The following is a 13,674-nucleotide window of genomic DNA, read 5'->3' on the forward strand; positions in this document are numbered from 1 at the left end:
CACTTTAATGTACTGTGCTCAATTAATGTTTGAGTGCACGTTTCTTAATAGAGAAAAGTTCAGTTCTTCTTAACTTATAACAAGGCTGCAATCATTTACTATGGTTCTTGAAAAGCGGGTAATACTAGCCTTTAATATGCTGAACAACAACAATATTGTAGTGAATATGACAGATCATATAGAAAGGCGAGCTGAAAGATAAAACATAAAGGGAAACACGGGCGTAGTTTGTTAAAGCCAAGGTTATAAACAGGTTAAGCATCAAATCATTCATTATCTCCCCCCCACGTAGGCTAAACCGGTCAATCGGCCATTCGCTTTTGATTGCAGTCTAGTTTTGTTTCCCAGGCTGCTATGACATCAGTCTGACTGTAGTACTGTATGCACTGTGCAAGCGACTAAACCCAAAACATTAAAAACTGAACTAACGGTTTACAATCACCGGGAACAGGAACGGTCCAGCGCAAGGTGAAGAAAAAGGACACGGAAGAAAATCAACGGCACCACGAGACTGGCGCAGCACTTAGCAAAATTGATTTTTTTTTGGTCTTAGGAAAACGTATGCATGCTAGAGAGTTTCACTGTAGAGGGGCTGATTGAATAACCATGGCAACAGTAGCAGCAGTAACATCGAGCTGCTTATAGCAATAAACACTGAAACATTGTCGCCGTGCATCTGCAGACCCGTGCAATAAAGATTATTACAGGTAAAGGAAAGAAAGAGAGATAAAGTGGAATAAGGGAAGAGGATAGCTGAAATTGTCGTACTGCAGCAGTGTGACAGGTAAGGATATTATTTTAATCATTATATATACATAGCTGGAATTAAAATGGGATCGCTGTGTACCATATTGAAGTGAAGTGTATCCTGTTAAACATGCAGCGGAGGCGCTGCTTTTTGATTGGGACAGGTCGCGTTCATAATGTCGAAGCTTACAGTTTGAAATACAAGAAACCCGACAATGCATTGGAGTGTTATTTTTAGGAAAGGTATGATGCTGTTTTAATAAACGTCACAGACTGATATAATTTGGTGTATTACAGCTATTGTTTTCTGTCACTTATTGGTATATTTGTCACATTAATGTTTCTCATGAATTGGACATTCAAATAAATCCGATAGCACGTAAATGCTACTGTATAAACAAGCACATTTCAGCAGTTTAATATACTTTTTCGGCAACTATTACTAGTACTAAAATATCAACACGGAAATCCGTAGGCAGTGTCCAAGGTGCATTAAAATACCTTTTTTTTTACACATTCTGTTTACGTTTTAATGTGATCAAGTTCAATGTTTGCAAGTTTGGCTCTAGCAAGTGTTAATGAAGAAACAGTTGTCTAGAATATTAATAGATCTGTGACAAACCACAGATTTAGAAGATATTTAAAACCTTTTTTTTATTTGAAAAATCATTGTAAACATCCTGTACATCAGATTTGATCTATTTCAGTGTTAGTCATTTAAGGATTCATTTTAAGTAGCATAGTGTTTATCAGAATGATCAAAGGGCCCAATTTCAGATTACTCCTATGGTAGTTTTATGATGTTGTCATCAGTAAAGATGTGCTTAATAAAATATTTTATATAAATACGTGTTGATACAAATCTCAGAATTCTCTTTTTCAGAAATTACCCATTTTCCATCTTGCACACAGAATTGGTGGAAGTGATGCTTTTTAATCATGCTCTGAAATATGAAGTAATATTGCTTTTTATTAGCATAAAGGTTAGATTATCATCTAAATCAGAAAATAAACCACAATTAGAAGAAATTCATAATTCAGGAATTATGTCCTAATAAAAAAAGTGAACACTAAAATGTAACATTTTATGGAAATATAGACCTAAAGCATGCTACTGAATAGAATATTCATTCATAAAGCATTGCATGAGCTGCAATTGATTCTTTGAACTACGAGTGTGCACAATATTCTTCTTTATACTTAATGTATTCAGATGAAAAAAAATGAAAATGTAATTAACGGTTTTCATTAAACATGTGTTTATCTGTACATTTCCTAAAACTACATGTGTTTATCTGTGTTTTCTTCTAATATGCAATAAATGGACTAGTTCATCTTCATTCAGAGGACAAGGCCTTGTAAATCTAGTGGTAGTGTTTTGTAGAACATTAGTGCCATGAAATGGTTGAAATAATCAGATGACACATGGCATGGGCAGTGTTCCAGTAAGATAACGTCATGTTTTCCCAACAGAGCCATTCAGGCAAGATTTCAAGCAAATATTGTTAATGTCGTCAGCTGGCATCCATAGAGACCATACCATACATCCATTGAATTTGTGACCTAAGGTGAACATAAAAATACACAGCTTGCCAAATCCATTCATCTAAAGTGTGTATTGGTGTAAGGAAGCATTTTTAGATTAATTATGGTAAGTGATTGAAGGAACATAGTCAATGCATTGATTATGACTGCACAACAGTCATGTTGTGTTAAACTGGACTCTTCATGAGATCCAGACATTCTTTTAACTGTACAATGTGTTGTAGTATCATTAAACATGCACTGTACTGTGTCTATCAGCAGTTGTTTGTTAGTGTCCTTTCCAGGCACAAAGTCAATCATCACATACCTGTAATTTTATCGTACCTTCCTTCAATAAATCTAGTCATAAACTTGCCTCTGAGAGGAACTGTAGCCTTTCTTTATTCATTACTGTCTTGAATTATTGAAGAGTAACTCACATAACATAACACATTTGTATGTCGTAACTGATTGACTTTGACTGAATTCTCTTTAATTTAATATTTCATTTTAGTTGGAAAAAATAGAGGAAATATTTTTGAGGCAAATTTATTGGTTCACTTGCCTCAATATTTTGGTTTGTCAACTCAGTGTTTTTTTGCCAGTCACGTCACTGGTGTCCAGAGTGTATCCTGCTTTGTACTGTACTTGTTGCTTGCAGTGATAGGTTTCAGCAACCCCAAGACCCTGTATTGGATAAAGTGGTTAGAAAATGGATGTTAAACCTATTTTTAATCCTGCTTTGAAGTTATTTAAAAATATTTAGATAGCCTACAATCACAATGCCTAATGAGATGTATGGGAAGATACTGGTCTTAAAACAAAATGGTGTCCACAGTCCTAGTTCTTCCCTAGTTGCTATTTAAACCACAAGTCATGGCTTGGACCATCAAGAGATTATTTTACTCTACTTACGGTGATAAAGCCCTCACATTAATGGCTAATGCTTAACAGAAAACAGCTCAAATACTGATATACTGTATGGCTTCAAGGCTTCGCATGTGCAAAAGCTTCATGTTTCAAGAAGGATAGTTTATATTTTTCATTTTCTGCACATTATAGCACACCATACCGGTTTAATGAGGACTGCATTAAAGGTGATAACAAAATGTTAGTACATTAAGTGACAGTACAGCTACCCAGAACAGAAAATGTAATTAAATACCCATTCAGATTTACTCAATCTGTTCAGAGATACATTTGTTTTACAGATTTGTGCGTACACATACTATATACTGTATTATACAAACTATATCCTGTTTCTGTGTAGATCACAGTTAACCATTAAACAATGTCAAAATTCCTGAGTGGACTTTTCATTGTATTTCTGACAGTTCCTTACTGGTACTGCAGATACAGCAGTAGTGTGGTAAATAATGTTATGAGGATTATAAAGAGCAAAAGTACTGAACTGTTGGTTTTAGAAGTGTATTTAAACAGTTACATGTATTAAAAATACATCTTAGATCTGAGTATTGTCATTTGATCAAAAAATGTTGTTCACAGTTAAAAGTATTTTTTTTCAGTACATTTCTATTTACAGCTCCATTAAATTACATAGGTGGCTAAATGCCATATAGTCCCTCCCATTGGGATAATGAAACTGATCGACAGGGAAACTCTTTTATGTATTATAGTGCAGTAAAGAGGTTTGGGTTGTTGGCATGATACTGCCTCTACAGCCTGATGGATCAAAGTAGCTAAGCTAAAATTGAGCCTTGTGTAGATTCTTTTTTTTTTCAGTAAGAATGCTTTATGTAAGCTATTGTAGTACTTATCTTTTCTTATTTTAAAAAAAAACAATTTCTGTTTCAGTTTTCATAAATGAAATTCACAGTTAAAATCATTCTTATGGTCTGAAAGGAGGGGGTGTCCATTTTGTGATACAGAAGCAACATTGGACAGACTTGTTTTAGTAAATATTTTGAGTTTGTTTTGCTACTGTACCTCATGGTATGAGACTTTTATGGAGCCTTATGGTGAAAAGTGTCACTTTATTTCACCTTTCCCAATGGTATAGTCAAGAGTTAATAATATGAAACAGACAATTTCATGTTCTTTAAGTATGAGCTGGCATTATGATATGTAAAAGGGCCAACCCTTATTCCTATCAGCCAATTCTGTCTATAAAGAGCATTTGATAAACTAATGGCATGCATGTTAATCTAATATGGCACTTAAAGGCACCTGACATTTTGGTAAACAAATAAGATTCTTAGTGAAATTTGTTTCAAGAATAGACTGCCTATACAGTATATTTTAGTTTATATTTTCTCAGGTGTTTGTAAAATATTTTTTACTCTGAGCAATTAGTATCAGTGATCATTGTATTTTAAACATGGCAAGTGGATTTAACATCTCTTGGTCATCTGTTCGCTTTCTTGTCTAAGGCCTGTGGACTGTAACTATTTTATCTCCTGCAATACAAGGCACTCAAAAGTTGTTTCACTTCGGTCTGGATGTGTGTACATGTATTGTAAGTACTCTAATTCAAAATGTTGTCCCCAGTGTATCTTTAAAGGTTTGAAGATATGAAAGCTGCATGGAGTTTGGTCCAAAGAATTGGGTAGAAGATGGAACAACCACTTCACTTAATCTTCTGGGGTATTGCTTCACTGGCTATACAGTATATTGTTGAGCTTTCTGATGAAACATAAAGACAGTCACTCACAGGCTACAAATTAGAAGGTTTTCACTCAGCATTTTGTTTCAGGGAAAGGAGTTGTATTTAACTGGAGACAACCAATTAAGAGTATCCCCTGCCAGTTCTGCATTTCAATCCTGTCATTGGGGTTTATAATTAAAGTATAAAGTGTCCCGTATTAAAACTGTTCATGAGTAAGTTTCCAGACATACAGTATAAGTGCTAGTTTAAATTGCTTGCACCTTTCGTGCTTAGTGCCTGCAAAGCCAGTTGCTTACCAGGTGTTGGACGACCATTAGGTTTGGTTCATCCTAGTTGTTTTACACATCAGTTCAAAGTATGTTACATTATTTTTTTGTTGGAAGAATGATTAAATAGCACAGGAACTTTTGCATATTAAGGTCTGAGGGTATTTCTACATCCTCCCAGTTTGGAAAGGACCTGTGTTAAGAACCATATGCCCTTGAGGACAGATTTGTTTTAGAGGAGATTTGTTTTAAAGTGATTTAACAACTTACCATTATTTACCAGCATGACCGCTGTTTTATGACACAAGGAGTAATGCTCTTTCAGGATAATGCATATATTTTAATCCATTATGGGCTCCCAAGGAAATGTGGGATTCACCTCTGAACGGTACTAAATTGCTTTTGTGTTACTTGTGTTGAATTTTGATGCACCACTGCACTATTAGACTGGGGATATAATTCAGTGACAGAATTTTGAAATATACGGTGTTTCCTATTGCTTGTTGTGTCTACAAGTGGTGTACAAGGTGCTTGTTACAAGAAAAGATCCATCATAGCCATCAAAATGGTATAGTAAGCATCTTGTTTCTCCCAATTATAAACTGCAGATGAAGGCATCTTCATATGAAACTGAATTCTATTTAATTAATTAAATCTCATTGAGCTATTAAGAAGGCATACACTTTGGCACAACATACTCTCTCTCTCTCTCTCTCTCTCTCTCTGGTGAATTCCACCAATTCTTTCAATAACTTGTCTCTCGACTCTAGACTCTCTAGGTCTAGGTCTCTAGACTCTCAAAGAAATTTTGTCTGTTAATCCTTTTCAATAACTTGTCTCTCGACTCTAGACTCTCTAGGTATAGGTCTCTAGACTCTCAAAGAAATTTTGTCTGTTGCTAAGGTTTAATCATTTCAGAGCTAAATTAATAAAAAGTATACTATTCACTATAAAAGGTACTGTATAACAGTCAAAATAAAGATAGAAAACGATTGAAATATACATATATTGCAGAATGGTCTAAATCTAAAGTTTTGCGGCTGATACAGGCTCAGTTTATCACTTCATTTGTGAAAGCAAACGATTCTCAAGTCACTCAACTTCAGTCCTTGTTCTTGTGACATCTCTCCTTTCCCCTGTCTTTCTGAAATCTGCTCACAACTAACTTCTTTGTGTAATTTGTTGCTTGCTGAGTTAGACCTTGGTTGATATTTTCACTCTTTTTATTGCATGATTCTAATTCCATTAACTTTAATCAATGTTAAGCCACACTTCATGTCCAATTAATATTTTTTACAATTTGTAAATTAGAATAAAATTAATGTTGGACCATAGATTTATATTGTGTGTATAATTGTATACTATTAAACAAGATTAACTTATAACTTTCATGAGTAAACTGTATCTTAATTTTTTGTACAGTCCCATAGAGATTGTTTAGTTTTTAACTAAATTTTTATGAATTTGAAGTCCACTGGGACAAGATCTTGTATGGCAACAAAGTGGAAGCCTAAAAAAAAAAGTTAAACTGTAACCATACAGTACATATGCAAAAACATATGATTCAGTGTTCTGTTTTAAAATATTTTATGCAATACTTACTTTCTGAAGTTTATATCTTGTTGTTGTCAATGTAATTTTTCTAGTCATTATATCACACACTACATGCTATGAACGTTTCCTAAAAGAAATCTGCCCAATTTTATTATTTGTTAATTAGTGTCCATTATGCAGAAAATATTACCTAGTATTACAATTACTTGATTACCATAAGCTGTATTTTCAGCTTTTTTTGTGAAATCTAGAATCCAGTACAAGACATACAGATAACATTCATCTGTTTGTAGAACTAAAGTAGTCTGTTTGTAGATTTACCAGTACCATTGCCTTCTTAAAATATAATTGTACAGTATTACACATATTATATACTGTACTACATCAATCAAATCAAAAGTTATAGAAGGATTATATTTGGTACCGAGACTCTACCCCCTATAACCCTGTCTTCTAATGTTTGTAGTTTCCTCTGCCACGTTCTAGTAAGACAGCGGTAACTCTAATTAGCTAACCTCCTGTGTGATGAAACTCAGCTGTTTGTTATTAGCTAGCCTCAAGGGGTATAGGAGGTAGTGACAAGTTCAGGTCCTGCCTTTTATTGGCAAGATAGGAACCATTGAGACCTTTGCTTATTCCGCTAAAGGAAAAGCAGAGTACAAAACCCATTGAGGTATTTTTAAGTGAGCAGGGGCTCTAAAGTTGGAGCAAGCATTTATTTTAACTCATCTTGGTAGAAGATAGGTACTGTATATAGTCCCATGCTGGAAATGCACTTTGTAGCAAATCACTTTGGAAGTAACATTTGTGAGGCTCCTGTTTCCTGCCTTACACTACAAGACATTGCAATGAATGTAGATGAAAAGATCTCAACCAGTAGTGGACTTGTCCCCCGTTTGTCACTATACAGTATGCATACACAATGATATTCCTCCCCTACTGTGTGACAAATGCTGGCCATAACAGTGTTTTTTTTGTTAATTATCTTTATTGCCATGAAGTTCTTTGTTGCAAAAGATAACTGGAGTGTACTATAAGAATCTTACTGATTAGTGTAATTTCTAATGCACATGAAGCCAGATCAATTTAGATGTGTTTCAGTAACAAAATGAGTGTGTCAGAATCCAAAGATAAATATGTGCAAGCAGTTAATGAACGTTTTTGTTAAATTGACTACAACACAGTAATTATGCAAATAATATTGTATGCAAGATCACATAAATTACATGATTAACTTTTAACAGACTAGTATACTAAAAGAATGAGTTTGTCCAATAAACCAATCACGTTTGATACAACAAAAACACAACACTTGTATTTAGGAATATACAAATGGTATTATGTCTTTATTTGTAATACTATAAAATCCCATATTTATTGTTTTTGGTTCTAGCCTGACATTTAGATTTCTGCAGATAACCTGCAGTGCAGCATTCTGCTGCTAAAATAATGGATGTTTTCCAATTCTGGTTGAAGGTTTTCTAGTTGGTTTTCTGTTACTAAGGTTTAAGGTATCATAAAGCAATTATGCTACACACTTTATTTATGATAATGTAGCTGCTTATACTACATTCAAAGAAATTATAGTAAAATAAACCTTTTGGGAAGTTCCCTTTTTAAAAATAAAGGTATTAAATTAAAAGAAATGAGCCCTGTCTTTGAAATTCCAGTAAATGTCCTTGTTATGAACTAAATTTGGCCATTATGTTCTGTATTTATTAGAAAGTATGTACAAGGGTAACATGAAATTAAGACCAGAGAGAATACTGTGCATTTTCCAAAAAAAACTAGGTATATTTTCCTGTTGCTTGTCTTCGCCAATGAAGGAGTGTCATATCAGGTGTTCTTTTAATACACCATATTTAGTAGCTTATATGCTTCTGCTGTTTTATGAAAAAAATATTTCTGCAACAGTCTCTTAAAAAAAACTTTTCTTTTTGCTTGGCAGTGTGAGACTGCCAAGCTGATAACCGTTTTTGTTTTTCGAAACCATTCTGGTGTAGAGTCACCAAACTATTCTTAGGGAAATGCATAGACAACAACCTTAGAAATTTACTGACAACACAAGGTTGTTGAGCTTGTCAGACCTACTTTGCTTTGAACATATGAATCTGTTCCTAGTAACAAGTGAAATGTGTTGATGAGTATATTGTTTTAGGCTCTTTTGAAGTCAGAACATTTATGATGAGTTATAAAGGTTAGCCCACCAGGAGAGTAAAAGTACAGCCATTATTTTTAGAGCACATCACTCACTACTGCTGGGATCAATAGACTGTATACTGTACTTACGATTGATCTGACTTTGTTTTTTTTTACTTGCTTTACAATATTTTTACCATATTGGAATGTTGCCAATATCTCTGGGACAATGTCTATACTAAAAATATATTTTCAGATACGACTGCTAGTAATTCCAATACTTCTGGCAAATGTTTATTTAACCACCAATTCCTACACCAATATGTAGGAATTACCAAAAACCTGCATCATCCAAGCTAATCAACATCTTTGGGAGTATAACTTTGGTTCACCTGCTGACATGCTTCTAGCTAATGATAAGGAGGTGACAATGATGTCATCTCATGTGATTTGAGCCTTAAAATGATGCATTTAAGATCATTGCACACTGATCTGGCATCCGATTTCAACGTGTGATTATCACACAATTTACAAACATTTGCAATTTCTTTTGCACCTTGTACATTGAACCTGTAACAGCCTAATGATGGTGGCATATTAAAATGGGAAGCAAAGCAAGTTCTCGTTAATCCAACCTGACGTTAAAAATTACAGTGACCACATTGAATACAGTTGTATTCTGTCATCTGTGCAAATTGACTTTTAAAGCTTAAGAATGTAAACATTGTCTATAGTCAATCATAAACAATAATGGCAAAAGAAATAGACTTCAAGGGGAAAAATGCAGTGCACTGTGGTTAAGGTACTGTATGCATATTAAAATTAAGGTTTTACCTATACAAGAAACAGAGACAAAACACATTCTACAAATAATTTAGCAGGAAACATGGTGGTTTCAGTTTCACTTAACAGTATCTCAATAGTTAATTTATTCACAGACCACATCCACAGTTCAAATGCCGGCTTATAACCTTAACTGTATGAGACACTATATGATGCACAAGGTCATGCAAAATCATACAGTAGTGATAACTTGATTTATTTTATCACAGTAATATTGTAGTTTGTCAAGGCAGCCTATTTGAACTTAACGTACCAATGCATATCCTAATGAATGTTACCAAGATTTTAAATTATTGTAATAGGGATCTAATCTGTAATAAGACACATTTCCAGTTATAAAAGCAGATGTGTAAAATGTGTACTGTACCACCTGAAACTAGCTCAAACAATTCTGAAACCGAACCAGAAAATCCTTACGTTGTTTGTGTGTGGGAGGAAAATTCATGACTCACAGAGTCACCTTCAAGAGTCATTAATTTATGAATCATTCTCAGCAGGGTGAACAAGCAACAGTGACACACTCCACAGTAGATGGCACTGTTCCCTCTGGAGCAGAATTTCTAAATCAATTCAATAATATGGTGACAAGGGACACTTTGCTCTTGGAGGTTCCATTCTTTGAATGAGATATGAAACTGGAGTCCTAACTACCTGGCTTGTTTGTAAAATCACAAACCGTGTAGTCTTAACCAAACTCCCTCTCATTACACCCAAGAAAAAAACATATCTGTAAAAACGTTTGCAATAAAAAGACCAGCATTGCTCATGAATGCTCCACATCATTCTGCAATGCGATGTGTTAGATTGTTAGTGCATTCTGCACTGAAATCAGGAGAGCTCTAATAATTGTTGTGTATGGAACTGTTTAAATCCGCAGTTGGGATGTTCCTTAGGAAAGTTCCAAATTAGCTGTCCTCAAATTAGTCCACTTGGTGCATGCTAAACCTGAAATGATTTTACATTTGATTTGAACATAAAGAAAAGAAATCAAATTTTTCTTTTGTATGTGTGAAAAATATTATATAATGATCAATATATAATTCTTTGAAGGAGTGGGTAGAATCAGAAGGCTGGACTGAAGTGAGGGTCTGCAAACCGCGAATCAACACTTATTGAAAGAAGCTTTTACATGCTACTGTACTTTGTATGATTAAATAACCATATATTCAACAATAATGTATTTTATACCAGGATATTCTGTTGTCATAAGTACCTCTTTCTGTGTTTTAAAAGAATAAGGAAACTGCCAAAAAGTATTTTAATAGAAATCTGAAGCCATTAAACGGGCAAATATTTATACTGTAGCTGCCAGGAAAAGAAAATCAAAACAAAAGCTGATTTCATAGCATGATTCGATTCAATAAAAGTACCAGGAACGACGAATCCAGGAAGACAGAAAACCTTTTTATTCCTTAGTTATTTCAGAGCCTTTCCTATCGTGACCATTCATAGAAAATAATCCCTTTTGCTCAGCATAATCCTATTTTCTTGCATAACCATGATACAAAATTTCAGCAGACCAATAAGCCTCTTGCATATCAGTGTTATGCATACTGTAGTAGTAAGAACATTGTAATCTTCATGAAGGGACCAAAAAACTAATCATTCCATTAAGCTTTCTTGTTATTTCTTTCCATTCCCTTCCACATGTACTATCCACTACTTTATCCACTACTAAGAGTGAAACTGGCTTTTTTCTTTTTGTTTTTGTGTTTTTGTGGTATTTTTGTACCATTCATATCCATAATGTATGTATTACAGTACGTTTTTATGGTAAAACTTTCATACTACCAAATATAAGTTATGTTTTTTTTATTTGAAATTCACAAACAAAGTGTCCATACTAGAATCAGGATTTGTATTTGTGAATTATTATGAAGTGCATTAAAAAATATGCTCAAAGCATTCAGAAAAATAAATGATCAATTTAAAAAACAACATGAGATGTTCTTGTCTAACATAATAAGCAGTCACATCTTGACTTGCGTCTTGACTATTGTGTTGTAATGAGTTCTGGGCTTATTACTTAAACAGGCCTACTGTAAGAGATTTACAGCTTTTGGAAATGGGAACTTAAATATAACATGATGCTCACCTTTGGCTCCAAGACCTGTATTGGTGAACTGTTCTTAGAGACAATGTGTCTTCGTGCCATTTATTTAGGTATTTTGTAATATACAGATTGCAAATTTCTGAAATCACCAGTTGTTAATCAACCTTTCTCATTGTCACAATCCTCTGACCCGCAGAAAAGGAACTCCCTTGCTGAGGGAAATTAGAGGGAACTTGTTTCTTTCCAGGAACTTTCACTTGTCAGGGTCATTCATGCTTTTTCACACTGTGCATCGTTGGAAGTTTTGACATTGACGGGGAGAGTGATGTAGCTTTCACTGGCAACACTGCACGCTCCCATGCACATACAGTACCTGTACTATAGCAGGTCCCAGGAGTGACTGTGTTATCAATTCTAATTTTCATCATTGTCGCAACTCATATTACACAAAAACAATAATCTATTGATCGAATTCTGATAATCCTTGTTGCCTTGACCAGCATCTTGGACCCGTGCAAGCCACTAGGAATGCAGCTGAAAGAGTCCTCTCTAAAGGTCTCTAATGGGTGGTAAAGATAAATGTCCAACATTGCCATCTGTAAAATTGCTGAACAACTGCAATTGAAGATGCAACCTGAATGATGTCACAGTCGTCATCAGCCACGATTTCCAGTTTAAAAAGGGATTGCAATGCTTGACATACTATATATATAACTGTATTACTGTATGTATGCACTATATATACTGTATTGTATATATTGCATAAGATGTTATATAGTCAATGTATTGTGGATAGCTCCAGTGTTTCTTAGTGCAGGTGGTGAAGAAAAACTGGTGAAGAAGGTGAATCGGACACACACAGATTTATTGCCCTATTATTTACAGCACTGTGCTAGTCACTGCAGGGAGTAAGAGGAAGGCTTGAGAGAAGACAGAGATGGAAATAAATTATCCATTGGATGGACACAAAACGAAAGAGATAGAATAGAGACTTTCGTTCCGTTTTATAGGAGAGGAGGAAAAAAAGTAAGCAAGGAGGAAAGGACAGAGATCATGAGACAGTCAAACTTTGGTGGTGTGTGGAATGCTACAGTATTTTTAACCATGACATTATCAATTCATATCTGGTTTATTATGCATTTAATTATGTAGTGTATATAATTTATAAACCCCAAATGATTAACTGTTTATTTCACAACCTGTTGTTTGACATATACAATATACTATTCATCTTGAGTTTTGAGGTTGGACTAATAAATTGTTTATTGTATATTTGGAATCTGTGTGCAGTGACTGCTTGTTTTTCTGTCCAGCTGATTTTTTAATACTCTCAAAGCACTGTCACGATTTACAGCTTCAATTTCTAATTCCTTGTTTCAGTAAATAAAGACCCTCTCATCATTACATCACAAAGACTAAATTGTGTAATGTAGGTATGTCTTTAACACACAGTATATATCATTGGCATGGTACTGTACATGTCCTTATTAAACCCATTTGAGATATTTCATGAAAATGTAGTATCACATTTACCAACAGTCTAAGTATGTGCATATCAACATTAATAAAATAAATGTTCCATATTATGGGTTGCACAATGGAACAATGGTTAGTGTTGCTGCCTCACATGCACTGTAGTCCTGGGTTGAATTCCTTGAACTAAAAGTGTAGTTTGTATATTCTCATGTTAGCATGGGTTTCCTTCAGGTGCTTCTGTTTCCTCCCACAGTCTAAAGACATACTGTACTAGGAGATTAAATTAGCCCTGACTCGAGTGTGTGTTTGTGTCTGTGTGTGCCCTGATACTGACAGGCCAGTGCAGGCTGTATCTATCCTTGCATTCTTCACTTGCTGGGATAGGTTCCCTGAATTGGGTAAAATAGTTAGAAAATGGATGGATGGGTATTCAATATTACAGTTTT

The 13,674-nt window shown here is 34.5% G+C and overlaps 1 protein-coding gene across 1 annotated transcript in view; it reads left to right on the forward strand.

Moving 5' to 3' along the window:
• The first annotated feature begins 284 nt into the window (after positions 1 to 284).
• Positions 285 to 13,674, forward strand: part of fam135b (family with sequence similarity 135 member B) — a 66,883-nt gene continuing 53,493 nt past the window's right edge. The window contains exon 1 of the mRNA XM_069195141.1: positions 285 to 784. The gene's annotated coding sequence lies outside the window, so the exon portion shown is untranslated. The remainder of the gene's footprint in view (positions 785 to 13,674) is intronic.

The sequence above is a fragment of the Lepisosteus oculatus genome, chromosome 10 (assembly GCF_040954835.1).
Source record: "Lepisosteus oculatus isolate fLepOcu1 chromosome 10, fLepOcu1.hap2, whole genome shotgun sequence".
Lineage (NCBI taxonomy): Eukaryota > Metazoa > Chordata > Actinopteri > Semionotiformes > Lepisosteidae > Lepisosteus > Lepisosteus oculatus.